The sequence below is a fragment of the Cibotium barometz genome, chromosome 33 (assembly GCF_041138505.1).
Source record: "Cibotium barometz isolate CiBa-2024 chromosome 33, ASM4113850v1, whole genome shotgun sequence".
Taxonomy (NCBI): domain Eukaryota; kingdom Viridiplantae; phylum Streptophyta; class Polypodiopsida; order Cyatheales; family Cibotiaceae; genus Cibotium; species Cibotium barometz.
In genome coordinates this window covers 4,673,135-4,689,419 of record NC_141078.1, presented here as the reverse complement: position 1 = coordinate 4,689,419, position 16,285 = coordinate 4,673,135, and the positions used below count along the sequence as shown (strand labels likewise).

Below are 16,285 nucleotides of genomic sequence, written 5' to 3'. Positions count from 1 at the left end.
CAGACGTGCTTTAGAGTTTGCATTGGGTGATTGGGTTCTTTTGCGCTTTGAAAAGGCTAGACTCAAGAAGATGAAGGGTAAAGAGCGTTTATTCCCTAAGTTGAGCATGCGTTATTATGGGTCTTTTCAGGTATTGGAAAAGATTGGTGAGGTAGCCTATCGTTTGAAGCTACCAGATCACTGGAGGATTCACAATGCTTTTCACGTGAGTCTCCGTAGACCTTTCCGTGGGGATGTGCCTGAGGATGTATCCGATGAGGCTCAGCCGGAAGTTGAGGAACTTGATGAAGTTCTTATTCCAGAGGAGATACTGGCACATAAGGAAAGAAAGGTACGAGGTAAAGTTTCTCGTCGCTATCTTGTGAAGTTCAAGAACTATTCACCGATGGATGCGAAGTGGATGGAGGAAGGTGACTTAACAGATTCACCTCAGGTTTTGCAGCTTTATCTCGATGCCTTTGAGTTAGAGCCGACTCTTGTTGTGGCTCATTCAGGTTCAGTAGAGCATGGGTCTGGAGCATTACCTGATGCTCAAGAGGGGGGTAGCACCTCCACTCCCTTGCTACAGATAGGCTCAGATGACATCTAGAGGTCGCTTGGTGCAGTTTTTTTATCTCACCCGAAGGTACTGATGGCTGACAGTACATCTGTTTATGGGACTTCTATGATATATGTGTACTAGTCACATGGGATATTGTGGTTGTGTATGGTTCACAATGGTATACAACTTGGACTACTACTACGCCATTGGTTTGCAGTGAATGATATTGATACATGTGCATGGCTTAGAGAGATTGGGACGCTGATCTTGCCATATTGTATATTTCACTTTGGATATTTTGCTGTATCACCAGAATGCAATCGAGGACGCTTGCCATTTTTCAAGAGGGGGGTATGTCGTGGCCCTGTGAAAATGGAACATCAGAAGTGTGGGCATGGTGGTTGCTGAGTCAAAATATTAAATGATTCACATTTGGGGTGCCCGGACAGAGATAATGATGTGTGGACATCTCCAGGTGTGAAGGGGGGGAACTAGAACATTAATATTTTAATGTTTTATGTATGGTTGCCCCTAGGCCTTAGTGGTCCCTAGGGAACTTTAATTATTATTAAAGTTGGGGCCCTAGGACAAGTTTGGAGAGGGGGCAACTCCACTTTTGGAGTGCATGCCTCTCTCTCTTCACTCTCTTGCTTTTGGGAGGCGTGTGACAAACTTGTATGCTCAAGCGTGGAGAGGAGAAGGAAGCTAGTCGGCTGCTGCAGAGAAGTCAGGCTGCTGTGCAAAACAGGCCGTACAGTCCAGCCGTACAACTCTGTACGGACAGGCTGCAGTTGATACATCCACTGGTACAGGCTGCGCAGACAGTAGCTGAAGACAGGAGCAGGGTTGTTGCTGCAGGTTCTGCTGTTGGTACAGTTGTACGGACAGTTGTATGGACAGAGCAGGTACGGACAGAACAGGAGCTGGCGGCACTGGACAGTACAGGTGCTGGCGGCACTGGACAGACCTGGAACAGGCGGCGCTGGACTGAGCAGGTACAGTCGGGTACAGAGGCTGTTTTCAGGCAGCGTAGGCAAGTACAGTGCCACGTGGGCTGCTGGTACAACCTGTATGGACAGGTACAGTTCTGATTTCCTGGTTTGTACAGACAAGTACAGCACTCCCAGTTGCAGGCAGAGCTTTTCCAGAGCTTGGTTGGTGCGATAGTCAAGTGGTTGCAGGGAAACAGTACAGACAGTCGTTGTCAAGTGCAGATTGGTACGAACTGCTCCACGGGTGCAGAACCACGTGCTGACTTGGTAAGCTTTGAGCTTGTTCATCTGTCTTTCTTTCCATTGGCTTATGTCTGCTGCAGATTTGTGCTATCTGGCCCCTTGTGAGAGGAGGGGTATGGCAGATTGAAAAGGGTGGAAACAGAGATTGGGACAGTGAATGTATGTTTGAGCTGAGTTGTTGTTTTCCTTCAAATTACAAACCTCTCCAAACAATGCCACCATCTTCAAATCAATGATCTTAAATCCTTAGTGAAGATATAAGGGAGTGAATGATCTAACTCAATGAGCACATGTGCCTTTTATAGGCCCTTTTAATCATTGGAGTGCTGGTCGACTGCTGGTCGGCTAGCCGACTGGTCATAAAATCCATAAATGAAGATGTGCCTGCAGCCGCCTCAGCCGACAGCTCCTGTGTTCTTATCTAGTTCAGCCGACAGCGCATCCAAGTCCTTCTCCAAGTCCAACCCTTGCCAATCTGCACCTCATGCTCAAAACTTCTTGGTTCTAATCTGTTTTCCTGGTTGCCCCTTCAGGATTAGCTCCAGATAATGTTCATGGCTGTCACGATTGTGACGTATTTATGTATCTGATTCTCTCTTCATTGCTGATTCCTGTTGCAGATGCAAAGAGTAACCAGCCAAAGGGAACCCCTACCCTCGACTGGTTGCGACTCTTCGCCAAAGGATGTACCTCTTCATCGAATAGCCACATCCCTTCGACGAATGGTTGTATCCCTTGATGAATGGTTGTGCCTCTACATCGAATAGACACATCCCTTAGCCTAAAGTTGTACCCTTTCGTCTAAGGTCATGTCCTTTCGTCAAAGGACATGCCTCTTCAAATGTGTCTCTTCATCTCCTATATAAGAGACCTATTGTACTCAGTTTAATACAACAAGTCAATTTAATCTTATCTCAAGTGTTCTCTTGAAGGTTCTTGTTCTAAGTTAATTACTTAAGTAGTAATTAGTACACAATATGCAGGATTAACAACATAATCCTCACAGTGGTATCAGAGCAAATTTTTTCCTACCCGTGGGTTGTGAAGCCCTCACCCTCTCCGCGGTACTCCCTCATCCACCTCTCCTCTCCTCTCGGTGTTGTATGGAAGAAGCAGAGCGATGGTGGACTTGGCGTGAATCCTTGCTCAAAGTAATGTAAACAAGAACACAAGGTCTCACACCCATACACACGCATTGTGTGTATAGCAGAGAGGGACCCCTGCTGTATTTCCGGACTACCCTCCCTCCCTGCTAACTGCTAACTGGTGGTGATAAGCGTTCACAAATGGCGCCCTTCACTGCTGAATATGGAGCCCCCCCCCTCTTCGTTGCCAGTTGTCGGCCCGGAGCCCTCACCGCCGACGAGCACCTTCTCTTCGTTTAGTCGCTGCTGGTGCTCTTCAACGCGGCGCAATCCTGTCGGCGAGGCTCTTCGAAGCGGCACATCGATTCACGGCGACGTGCCCGTCACCTTTACACCACCAAGAAAATAACCAAAAAAAATAATCAATCATACGCACTGTTGCCACGTGGATCTTAAAAAAATAAAAAAAAAACCAAAAAAAAACACCCAACAGGCGTGCGTAACCCACCGGGCTTGCGCTGGGCGTGCGCTGGGTGTCCGTTGGGATTTGTTGGTGTGAACAGCCGCCTTGGGTGATTCGGAAACCCCCCCGGCTGTTAGCATGCCGCCTTGTTCTTCCTCGCCGCCTCCTCTCCAGCGATTAGACGCCTTTCTTCCGGGGTGTTCGTGGGTTTTCCTGACCTTGCCGACACCACATACTGTGTGTGCTCTCGCCCTCTACGTGCATGCTTCATGGACAACTTTCCGGAGGAACCCGACATGCACATCTCTTACCTGAGTTACATCGACGAGATCCCTGAGGCTGTTCTTCCCGAACACAGTCCACCTCGTGCTCTCACTTCGGAATCAGTGCCACTACCCGCCGATGCTGGGTGGATTCCAAGTCTTTCGGCCTCTCCTATCCCAGCATCCCTGGCCTCTCAGGTGTACCGCATACATGTCAGCAGCCCGCATGTGACCGAACCCGACACTTGGGCGATTTGGACTATTTTCCTCACCTGCGAGCCACTGCATCTTACTCATTTCGAGTATTTTTTGTCACGGTACCCGCAGTTGGCACACTTTCTTCCAGAGTGCAGTGTGGATGGCTTACGCAATATCTCCTCCACGCGCCCTCCTGTGACATTTTACTGCGAGATCTTCGTCCCCGACTATACTCCATTATCTCCGGTGCCCAGTTCTTTGGCGGAAGCCGATGCAGTAACTTCCGAGGACGATCCCGAAGAAGTGGAAGACCCCGACTTCGCGTACGAGGATCCTGTTACTGCCTCTCCAGCAGCTATTCCTTCCATTCTACATTTCGCGTGGACCTTTCCTGCTTCACCACAGTACTCTATCTGAGTGCTCCAGATGTCGACTTCGCACGACAACGTGCCACCCGCTGATCCTCAGATGGAGGCCTTGCAGATGACTACTCTCCAACAACAGATGGAGGACTTGCAAAAGGCCTTTTTCGACGGTATGGCATCAATGAGATCACAAATGGAAGACATGCAACAACGGCACCAACATTAGCGCGAGGGATCCAGGAAGTCACAGCGAGCGCATCGTTCGCGTTCTCCAACATCATCATCGTTATCCTCGGTGGGCCAGCAGGACGATCCCTTAACTCCTCTCGATCCGACTGCCGAGGTAGACAATGTTGAACTTAAACTTTTATATAAATTAATGACCACAGCACAAACACGAAAGATGGACATCAAGTTACCTGAGCCCTACAATGGCCGCCGCGATAAGCGGTTAATCGATCACTGGCTCTACAAAATGGAGGTTTATTTCTCAAATACCGAATTGCCCGAGAACAAAAAGGTGGCATTGGCCAGTACCCTCTTGAAAGATACCGCCTTCCTTTGGTGGCGACGCAGGATTTCAGATGGCAAGTCTACTCCAACGTGGGATAAATTCCGGCGTGCTCTTCGCAAGGCTTTTGAGCCTGCAAATGTGAATTTTCATGCCAGGTCTTCTCTCCGCCGCCTGAGTCAAACTGGCTCCGTGGCCGTGTATATCTCAGAGTTTCAAAAATTGGCTCTGGAGATAGAGACACTCAGCCCCTCTGACCAGCTTCACAGCTTCAGTGATGGGCTTGAACCCACGATCCAAGACGAAGTCCATAAGTACAATCCTGCCACCCTGGATGAAGTAATCTCGTATGTCGAGCGCATTTGTGATTACCGGCGTCCCCCCAGGAATTTTTCCTCTGGCGCCCGTTCCTACCAGCGGAATCGATCCAATGGGACTAGCCAACCCCAGCGTCCTAATTCTGGACAACCCAACTCTTGGCGACCATATTCTGGACAACAGTCCTTCCGGCTGCGCTTTTCCGGGCAAACTTCCGCGTCAAATATAGGATCGTCTCAGAGCGAATCCTCTGGCAGCAGCAGAAACCGAGATCGGTCTCGACAGGACCGTCGCAACAATGATCGGCACAACTTCAAGCGAGAAACCTCTTCAGGACAGCAAACCTCTTCATCAATTGCCACTTCATCCCAACCTAGTCGCCCAGGCCTCTGCACAATTTGTTTTGGCGATCACCGGTGGTATGAATGTCCTTAGCATCCTAAACTCTCCAACACTCGGCGCAATTCTCAGGTGGACAGTTGTCACCATGCTGATCATGACCCGCCTCCTGTGAAAGACAAGAACAAACAGATGGCTTGTTCTGTTCGCGTTTCGGAGTTTGTCAGTACCCTGATGCTTAATGGCCAAAGTACCAACCCTGTTCCGGTGAATCTTTCCAAGCAGGTCCTTAGTCTTCTTGGCTTCATTGGCGACCATCCCATCAATGTGCTGGTGGACAGTGGCTGTTCCACTAATTTTGTGGGCACTTCTTTGGTTCACAAGCTCCGCCAACAGACCCGACATTTTGTGGATGCTTTTCAAGTCGAGCTTGCTGATGGTTCCTTCCTTGATTGTAACAAAAAGGTGCAACGGCTCCAGTTCCAGATTCAAGATTACCAGGATCACCTTAATTTTTCAGTAATGCCGTTGTCACATTATGACATGATATTGGGACAATCGTTCTTTTCTGATCGCATTTGTGTGCCTCACAATACTTCATTGCGGAAGATTCTTATTCAAGAGCATCATGAAGTCCCTTATGCTGCTCACCCTGGTATCAACAAGACATATCGGCTTTTGTCTGCTACATACTTCTGGCCTCAGATGCAGCAAGATGTTATCAAATTTGTCAAAGCTTGTCATTCATGTCAAACGATGAAAGCCTCTCGACATCTACCCATATCCACATCTCATCACATCACATTCATTCACATCTCATCCATTCATATCTGCCCCGATCCACATCACATCACATCACATCCATTTCACCTCACATCTCATTCATTCACATCTATCCTGGATTCACATCCCATCTCATCTCATCCATTCACATCACATCTCATTCATTCACATCTATCCCGATTCACATCACATCACATCACATCCATTCACATCACATATCATCCATTCGCTCATGATGTACTGCCATAGATGAAGATGTAGATGAGCTTGGGCTATCAAAGCTCTCAACACTCCCCCTCAAGCTCATCCCATGTACTCCCAACATAGTACGGAAGTACTCAAACTTCTCCCTGCTAAGTGGCTTTGTAAAGATATCAGCCACTTTCTCTTCAGTCTTCACACTCAAGGGTTACTTCAACCGTTGCCAGTTCCCAATGAGAGATGGGAAAGTATCAGTATGGATTTTATCACCACCTTGCCTCGTTCATCCAAAGGCAATGCTCAGATTCTTGTGGTGGTTGATCGATTTTCCAAAATGGCGCATTTCATTCCTTGCAAGAAAGCTGCTTCAGCCCCAGATGTGGCGTCATTGTTCGTGCAACATGTCTTCAAATTGCATGGTTTCCAAAGACCATCATCTCTGACAGAGATCCAAAGTTCACTGGACATTTTTGGACGTCTTTGTTCAAATCTCTTGGCACAAATTTGTTATTCAGTTCAGCCTATCATCCTCAAACAGATGGACATACTGAAAGAGTCAATCAGATTTTTGGAAGAAATGATTCGACATTACATTCAATTCCGTCTGGCATCATGGGAAGATTATTCACCACTCGTGGAATTTGCTGATAATAATTCCCATCATTCAGCAATTGGATTAACTCCATTTCAAGCAGCATATGGGCATACTACTCTTGTGCCTACAAACTTTGTTTTACAACACAAAGTGGCGTTGGCAGATCAGTTGGTTCAGGAGATGCAAGATGTGCTTGTGCAAGTTCGAGATAAATTGATCCATGTACAACAAAAATATCAAAACAGGCCAACAAGCATCGTCGACATGTAGATTTCCAAGAAGGAGATTTGGTCTTGTTATATGTGGCACCTCACTGCTACAAAACAGTGAAGTCAGTTTTTCCAAAGTTACGACCTCGCTTCTATGGGCCTTTCAAGATTCTTAAGAAAAATTCAGTTGTCAGTTACAAGTTGGAACTTCATCCTTCATGGGGAAAGATTCATCCGACTTTTCATATTTCTTGGCTCAAACAGTATGTTCAAGGAGATTCGCCTGTTCTAGACTTATCTTCATATGTACCAGAAATTGAAGATGACCATATTATCCTTGTTCCAGAAGTAATACTTGACGTACGACAGAAGGAAACAAGAAGAAAGTTGACTACATAATTTCTTGTGAAGTGGATGGACTTGGATGAGTCTGATTCCACTTGGCAAACAGATGAAGAAATGCAGCAGTACCCTAACCTTCTTCAGGAGTTCTTTGACAAACGGATGTCTATCATTTGACACATGGGTTTTATTTTAAATGGGAGGGAATGTCACGATTGTGACGTATTTATGTATCAGATTCTCTCTTCATTGCTGATTCCTGTTGCAGATGCAAAGAGTAACCAGCCAAAGGGAACCCCTACCCTCGACTGGTTGCGACTCTTCGCCAAAAGATGTACCTCTTCATCGAATAGCCACATCCCTTCGACGAATGGTTGTATCCCTTGATGAATGGTTGTGCCTCTGCATCGAATAGACACATCCCTTAGCCTAAAGTTGTACCCTTTCGTCTAAGGTCATGTCCTTTCGTCAAAGGACATGCCTCTTCAAATGTGTCTCTTCATCTCCTATATAAGAGACCTATTGTACTCAGTTTAATAATATAAGTCAATTCAATCTTATCTCAAGTGTTCTCCTGAAGGTTCTTGTTCTAAGTTAATTACTTAAGTAGTAATTAGTGCACAATATGCAGGATTAACAACATAATCCTCACAATGGCAATACTTGCACATGACATCTCTCTCTGCTAAACTTAATGGCGGGATTCCAACGTGTTCTTGGATGACTGTCATCATCCCATTCTATTCCCGAAGTCCCTCTGTCATCCATCCATCTCTGGCAACCCTTTTTCTCTGAAAACCCGGCCTGGTCTCCAAAACCACTCTGACTCTGAATAATATCTATGCATCTGTTTCATCCAGTCCCCAATCCATTCCTGCCCTGACTCTGAACTCTGTCTTGGTCCTCATTCCTGAGAAATGAGTCTGGCACTCACTCCACCCCCTTGGGACCGTTGCCGGAGAACCTATCTGGCTCACAGGACTGCCATCCCCTCTAGCTTTGTGGAGCACCACCAACAAACCTCCTGGGAGCTCTTCCCGATCTTGTGTTCCTTGCCTTGGGCTTCGTATCTGTGCACTTTCCTGTACCTTGGACCTGTACACCATCATATGGGACTGAATCAGCATTTAGCCTGGCTGAGCCTGATGCTCTGATACCAATGTAACACGCGGAAGCTCTGGGAGTCTTCTTTCAGCCCTAAACACCACTGAGAACATGCTGATGCAAAAACGCAGACAAAAGGGAGAGTAGAGAGAGAGAGAGAGAGAGAGAGCTGGAAATTCAGTATATTCATATGGTACAAAAAGGTATTCTACATCTACAGCCATAGGCTGCCTTTCATAAAAAAGTGGAATACACCAAAACAGTCCTACTATTGGGACCCACTCCATAAGGGAGTGAATGATCTAACTCAATGAGCACATGTGCCTTTTATAGGCCCTTTTAATCATTGGAGTGCTGGCCGACTGGTCATAAAATCCATAAATGAAGATGCGCCTGCAGCTGCCTTAGTCGACAGCTCCTGTGTTCTTATCTGGTTCAGCTGACAGCGCATCCAAGTCCTTCTCCAAGTCCAACCCTTGCCAATCTGCACCTCCTGCTCAAAACTTCTTGGTTCTAATCTGTTTTTCTGGTTTCCCCTTCAGGATTAGCTCCACATAATGTTCATGGCAATACTTGCACATGACTATTGAAGCACAGATAGCAACTGCTCGCTTGACATTTGTATCCTGGAGGACAGGAGATTGGAGTACAGATACCATGCTAGAGCTTCTTTCTGGACCTCGGTAGTGGACAGTCACATGTGATTTTTTTTCGACACCATGCTAGAGCTTCTTTCTGGACCTCGGTAGTGGACAGTCACATGTGATTTTTTTCTCGACCACAGGACCGCAGCATCAGTGGGATTGTGTGCACTGCCTCAGGGACTTGATGGGACGGTTTGTTGATGCACTTCTGGCAAGAGTGCCCAACAGTTGACCCCACAAGTAAGTACAAAATGATGATGATCCCACCAAGTAAGTCAACCTGGTACAAAATGATGATGATCAACAACACCAGCAGAAGAGCGGATACAGGTACAACAACAAAAGTATGGCGGAACCATAGTTGTTACGAGGCGTGCCTCTAACCGTTAGAGGCGTTCGAGGTGTACGAGTCTTCCGAGGCGTTCGGGCATAGTTGTTTTTTTTTCTGCCCGTTTCTGACTGTTTGGGATTTACCCGTTTTCGTCCGTTTGAGTCTCTAGACGGGGGCTATAAGGGCCCCTCTAAGCTCTCAAGACTCACACACACTCTCTCGAGTCTCTCCCTCTCTCGTACACACTCTCTCTCCCTCCCTTAAGGCTTAAACCTTGCACAAGGCAGCCTCTCTCACACACTCTCACACACACACTCTCTCTCTCTCTCCCTCTCTCATACACACCGAGGTGACACCCTCTCTCTCCCTCGGGCCTCCATCAAGGTTCTCTCTCTCTATATATATATCTATCATTATATATATATATATATATATATATATATATAACACCTCTAACACGCCTCTTAACATTTCTAAAAAATACGAGTCTTTCGAGACGCGTACCATACCCCCCTCCTACCAAACGCCTCTAACAACCCTGGGCGGAACAGGGCTGTAGGCTGGTACCACAGGTCGTACAGCAGGCGCAGCACAGTCTGGTCAGCAGGTTTAGTCCTGTATGGTCAACAGCAACACAGTACAGCGGAAATGTATGTCCAGCGATTGCAGGGCTGGTAAAGACAGGTGCAGCAAATGTACAGTACAGCAGAAGAGTATGAGATTGGGAGAATCAGCAATTGGAGCAGTACATACTGGTGCGCCAACTGTTCGGGTGTAGGAGAAGGTTGGCGACGATGATTAATAGGGGCCTCTTTAATGTTTATTTAACAAGTAAGGCCACATGTTAGGAGAGATAAGAGCTGGTTGTCCACCTTTGAAGTTACCTATGGAGAATGTTGGGTTTTATGCTCTGTATGCACCCAGAGGAGTGCTAGTGATCATCAGTAGGTTACTGGGGCACTTTTTACTTCAGTTAGTGGAGGTTTTTTCCCCCAGTTTAGTTCATTTTCACTTATATGCAGTTTATAAGTGTTTTGGTCCACCCGGCACATTTATGGCCGGTCATGTGAACACTTATCCTTTAGGGGTCACTATCATGTGGCTTGTACTTCACATTTTTCAATCATTGAGATATCTACAGCAGTCGTGTTCACTCCCTGCTTGTTTTCCATGCCTGTTTTCTTTCTGTAAACCCTAACCCTAACCCTGTTCAGTCTTCAATTGGTATCAGAGCAATTGAAGTTTTGCCCTTGCCCATTGCTGTACACTGCCTGCGCTCAGCACTACCCGTACATCAAACGTACAGCATCCGTACATCTGCGCCGCCTTCAGTCACACGTGCGCACTTGCTGTCCGTACTCCCATCGTGCGCCGCCTTCAGCTTCAGCCGTGCGCACTAGCTGCCCGTACATCCAGTCGCACGTCGCCTTCAATAAAGTACTACAACAAGCGTCGCCTACAGTTACGTACGTGTACCAGCCCCGTACTGTATGCGTACGTGTACCAGCTTCGAACAGTAAGCGCCGCCACCAAGTCGCCGCCTGCTGGTATTCGCCTGCAAGTCGACACCTGTGCGCCACCTATTGTGCAAGTCGACACTACAAGTCGCCGCCTGCTGGTATTCGCCTGCAAGTCGACACCTGTGCGCCACCTATTGTGCAAATCGACACCTGCTTCGAAGACTGTGCCTTTGTACAAACCTGCGCAGGACAGTACCTGCTCCGTACCTGCACAGTACACTCGAACAGAACCTGCAACGTCAACATTCTGCTTTCGTACATGCTTCCGTACAGCACCTCGACTGAGTTGCTGAGTACCTGCACAATACAGAAGTGGTAAGCATTACATATTTTGAATATTGGGCAGTCTTATTTTTCTCTGTGAAAAATATACAGGCACAACAAGCAGTTTTTTCTATCAAGAAAAATATACAGGCACAAAAGGCAGATTTTCTAGCAAGAAAATATACAGATTTTTGCACAGTTTGGGTGCAGCAAATTTGGGCATTTTTGGGGCATTTTGGCATTGTGTACGCCATTTGCTGCTCTACTCAGTCATTGGTGCATTAAGCTGCACATTCAGAGGATTGAGAGTGCAGGCAGATTTGGGTAAACTGTATTCAGTGGAGTACAGTTGTTATCAGGGTTTTTGCTTTTGGGTTTTTTGGTAAACAGGTACAACATTGTGCGTAAAGCATAATGGCAAATCAACAGCAAAGTGATGTATTCACATATTTGTCTAAGGAAGACAAATTGGATGGCACGAACTACTCCTTGTGGAGTTTTATGCTGAAAAATGTGCTTGTGGCAAAAGGTCTTTGGGATTTTGTTAGTGGTGATGAACCACGTCCAGGTCCATTGGCTCCAGAGACTCCTCCCCAAGGGGGTGCTCGTGGACGAGGACAACAGGTACAGGCTCCAGGACAGCCATTGCCTGTTCAGAGAACAAATGCTCAAAAGACATGGGATGCCAGGGATGCACAAGCATTGTCACTCATTGCATTGTCAGTTCAGAGGTCCATTATACCTCATATTCGTTCAGCTGGCTCTTCACAGAATGCATGGGTGACTTTGGAGCAAATGTATGCTGCTCGTAATGAGGCTAGGATCTCATTTTTGAAAAGAGAGCTGGAAAATCAGAAAATGAATGAAGGAGATGATATGTCTAGCCACTTAAACAAGCTGCAGGATTTGAGAGAGCAACTCATCAATGTGGATGAGATTATTCCTGAGACACAGCTTGTGTCCACCATCTTGCACTCTTTGCCAAGATCTTACTTGGCTTTCCATACCTCTTTGAACCTCAGCATGAGGAATGCTGTTGAACCCCTCAAGTATCAGGAACTTGTTGCTCTCTTACTACAAGAGGAGCAAATGAGGAAGAATATGAATATGAACACAAATGCTGAACAAGCATTTACTACAGGTCAAAAGGGGAAAGGGAAATCTCAGCCAAAGAGTGCAAATCAAAATTCAGGTGATGGTGGTTCTTCACAGGATACCAAGAAAAGTGATGCACAGCCCAAGAAGAAGGGCAAATGTCATTACTGTAAGAAGCCAGGTCACTACATCACGGAATGTAGGAAGAGGATTGCCAAAGAGAAGGCAAAGGAAGCTGGGATGTCTGTTAATGATGCTCCTAAAGCTCCTCCAGAGACTGCTTCTTTTGTTGAGGACAGGGATTACTGTTTCTATACATGCAGCTATGATGCCTCTTGGTCTTCACAGGCACTCAGTATGACAGAGCATGCATGTACTTGGTATTTTGATAGTGGTGCCTCAAAGCATATCACATCTCGCAGGGATTTGTTTAGTCATGTTGGCCCTGCCCCTGTTGGCAAAACTGTTCAGTGTGCCAACAATGCTTCATATCCAGTGTGTGGCATTGGGGAGATTCAGCTTACAGCCATTGATGGCTCCATTCTCCGCCTTACAGATGCCTTATATGTACCAGGGATAAAGAAGAATTTGTTGTCCATTTCTTCTTTAGCACATTGTGGAATGCAAGTCCACTTTGATGATGATAAATGCATGGTCAGAGACAAAGCAAATGCCTTGACCTTGATGCTTACTGGTACATTATGTCATGGACTTTATGAGTTGGATGCATTTCAGCCAGTGGATTAGTCTGCTTATCATGCATTCACTCTTACTCCAGCTATGGTTGATGCGGAGTTATGGCATGCTCGCATGGGGCATGTAAATTTTGGTAGTCTTATGCTTATGCAACGACATAATATGTTTACAAATCTACCTCTCATGGAGAAGCCTCCAGATCACATTTGTGAAGGATGTATTTTGGGAAAAATGCACAGGTTTTCCTTCCCACGTGATCAAGCTCTAAGAGCAACTGCAAAGTTGCAACTTATACACAGTGATCTTTGTGGTCCCATGCAGACGAAGTCATTAGGTGGTTGCTTTTATTTTGCAACATTTATTGATGACTTCTCTCGTATTTGCTGGGTCTATCCTTTGACACAGAAATCACAGGTATATGATGCATTTTTGGCCTTTGTAGCACTTGCTGAGACAAAGTCAGGATGCAAAGTGAAGACTCTCCGTTCTGACAGAGGGGGGGAATATATGTCACATGTGCTGAATTCCTTTCTTGGGAGTAGAGGTATAAAACATCAGTATACTACTCCTTACACTCCACAGCAGAATGGGGTTGCAGAAAGGAAAAATCGGTCACTCATGGAGATGGCCAGATGTATGCTAAAGGCAAAAAGACTACCACATATCTTTTGGGTGGAAGCAGTAATGTGTGCTTGTCATATTTTGAATCGATGTCCCACAAAGGCATTGGTTTCTATTACTCCTTTTGAGGCTTGGCATGGCCGCAAGCCTTCTGTATCGCATTTTCGTATCTTTGGGTGCCTTGCATATGCACACATACCCAAAGAGTTGAGGAGGAAGCTTGATGATAAAGCCACAAAATGCATTTTTGTTGGGTATAGCCGTGAGAGCAAGGGCTACAGGTTATATGACCCACTATCCAGGAAGATATTCATCAGTCGGGATGTGATTTTTGATAAAAAATCAGAATTATCCATGGCTGGTTATGAGGCAAATCAGGCTGAAAATGATGTATTTGAAGGTCTTCTACCCATGGAGTTTCATTCCACAGTTGGTGATCCAACTCATGAGGGTAATGGACAGCCAGCAAATGATGTAGGTGGTGCAGAAATTCAGCAGCCAAATGAGCCAGAAGCTGAACCAAATATGGGACAGCAGGCACCACAGTTCAGACATATACCTAGATGGTATTTGAGGACACTACAGGACAACCATTTAGAGGGTCCTCTTGCTGGTCGTACTCGTAGGGAGACAAGGACCAATGAGCATGCACACATCATGGATTTGAATCTGGTTATGGCAGCCAGTTTACAGGATGATGATGAGCCTGATTCATTTGTGGATGCACGAGATAATGTGCGTTGGAACAAAGCCATGCAGGATGAGATTGATTCTATTAAAAAGAATCAAACATGGGATTTGGTTGATCTGCCCAAAGGCAAGAAAGCCATTGGTACTAAATGGGTCTACAAGTTGAAAAGACATGCAGATGGATCCATTGACAGGTACAAAGCCCGTCTAGTTGCAAAGGGCTATGCACAGAAGAAGGGCATTGATTATGAGGAGACATTTGCTCCTACATCCCGTATGTCGACACTTAGGTGTGTCATTGCATTGGCTGCACATCGTGGTTGGGTTGTTCACCAGTTGGACATAAAGACTGCATTCCTACATGGGGACCTCGAGGAGGAAGTTTATGTATTTCAGCCCATGGGATTTGCAGAACATGGTCATGAGGGGAAAGTATGCAGGCTGAAAAAGGCCTTGTATGGTTTGAAACAAGCTCCACGAGCTTGGTATGCAAAAATAGATGCTTTTCTACTCACTCAGGGATTTGTGAACAGTCCATCAGAGACCACTTTGTATGTGAAGAAAGAAGAGACAGATCTGCTAGTCATCAGTCTTTATGTGGATGATCTCTTGCTCATGGGATCAAATGATGACAAAATTGCAGCATTTAAAGAGATACTGCAACAGACATTTGACATGTCTGACTTGGGCCTTGTACATTACTATTTGGGCATACAGTTTGTGCAGGATAACAGAGGCATTGGGTTGTTGCAATCACGTTATGTTGCTAAACTTCTGGAGAAGTTTAAATTTCAGGATTGCAAGCCTATTAGTACTCCTATGGAGCCTGGGATGAAACTGTCACTACAAGGTGACAGTGTTTCCTTTGATGCCACTACATATGCTCAGGCTGTTGGGTGCCTCATATACTTGTGTAATACAAGGCCAGATATTCAGTATGCAGTCTCTCAGTTGAGCAGATTCATGCACAGCCCACGGTTGTCACATTGGCAAGCTGTGAAGCGTGTATTCCGTTATTTGCAGGGTACCTTGTCTCTTGGGTTGCTTTATCCTGAGGGGGGTGACATGCAGTTACATGCTTACAGTGATTCAGATTGGGCTGGTGATTTTGATACCAGACATTCCACTAGTGGGAATTGTTTCTTCCTTGGCGCTTCATGCATTTCTTGGCTAAGCAAGAAACAGACCACGGTGGCCACTTCATCTTGTGAGGCAGAGTACAGAGCAGCCTACACTACTACTGTTGAGTGTGTTTGGCTGCGTCGTCTTATGACTGATATGGATATTTCAGTGGAGGAGCCTACACCTATCTATACTGATAGTCAGAGTGCCATTGCTGTGGCCAGGAATCCTGTGTTTCATGCTCGCACGAAACACATTGAGATTCACTATCATTTTGTTCGGGAGAGACTCCAGGCAGGAGATATCAGTCTGATCTACTGTCCTACAGATCAGAATGTGGCAGACATCTTCACCAAGGCATTACCACGTCCGAAATTTGAAGCATTCCGCAATGCTTTGAATTTGTTCCCTTTTGGTGGATGATGTACAGTGATCACATATCACTCCAGGGGGGTTTGTTGGGTTTTATGCTGTGTATGCACCCAGAGGAGTGCTAGTGATCATCAGTAGGTTACTGGGGCACTTTTTACTTCAGTTAGTGGAGGTTTTTTCCCCCAGTTTAGTTCATTTTCACTTATATGCAGTTTATAAGTGTTTTGGTCCACCCGGCACATTTATGGCCGGTCATGTGAACACTTATCCTTTAGGGGTCACTATCATGTGGCTTGTACTTCACATTTTTCAATCATTGAGATATCTACAGCAGTCGTGTTCACTCCCTGCTTGTTTTCAATGCCTGTTTTCTTTCTG

At 46.0% G+C, this 16,285-nt stretch overlaps 1 protein-coding gene across 2 annotated transcripts in view; it reads left to right on the top strand.

Annotated features, from left to right (window-relative positions):
* Positions 1 to 16,285, top strand: part of LOC147619213 (uncharacterized) — a 46,695-nt gene that overhangs the window by 7,827 nt on the left and 22,583 nt on the right. The gene's annotated exons all lie outside the window — the stretch shown is intronic.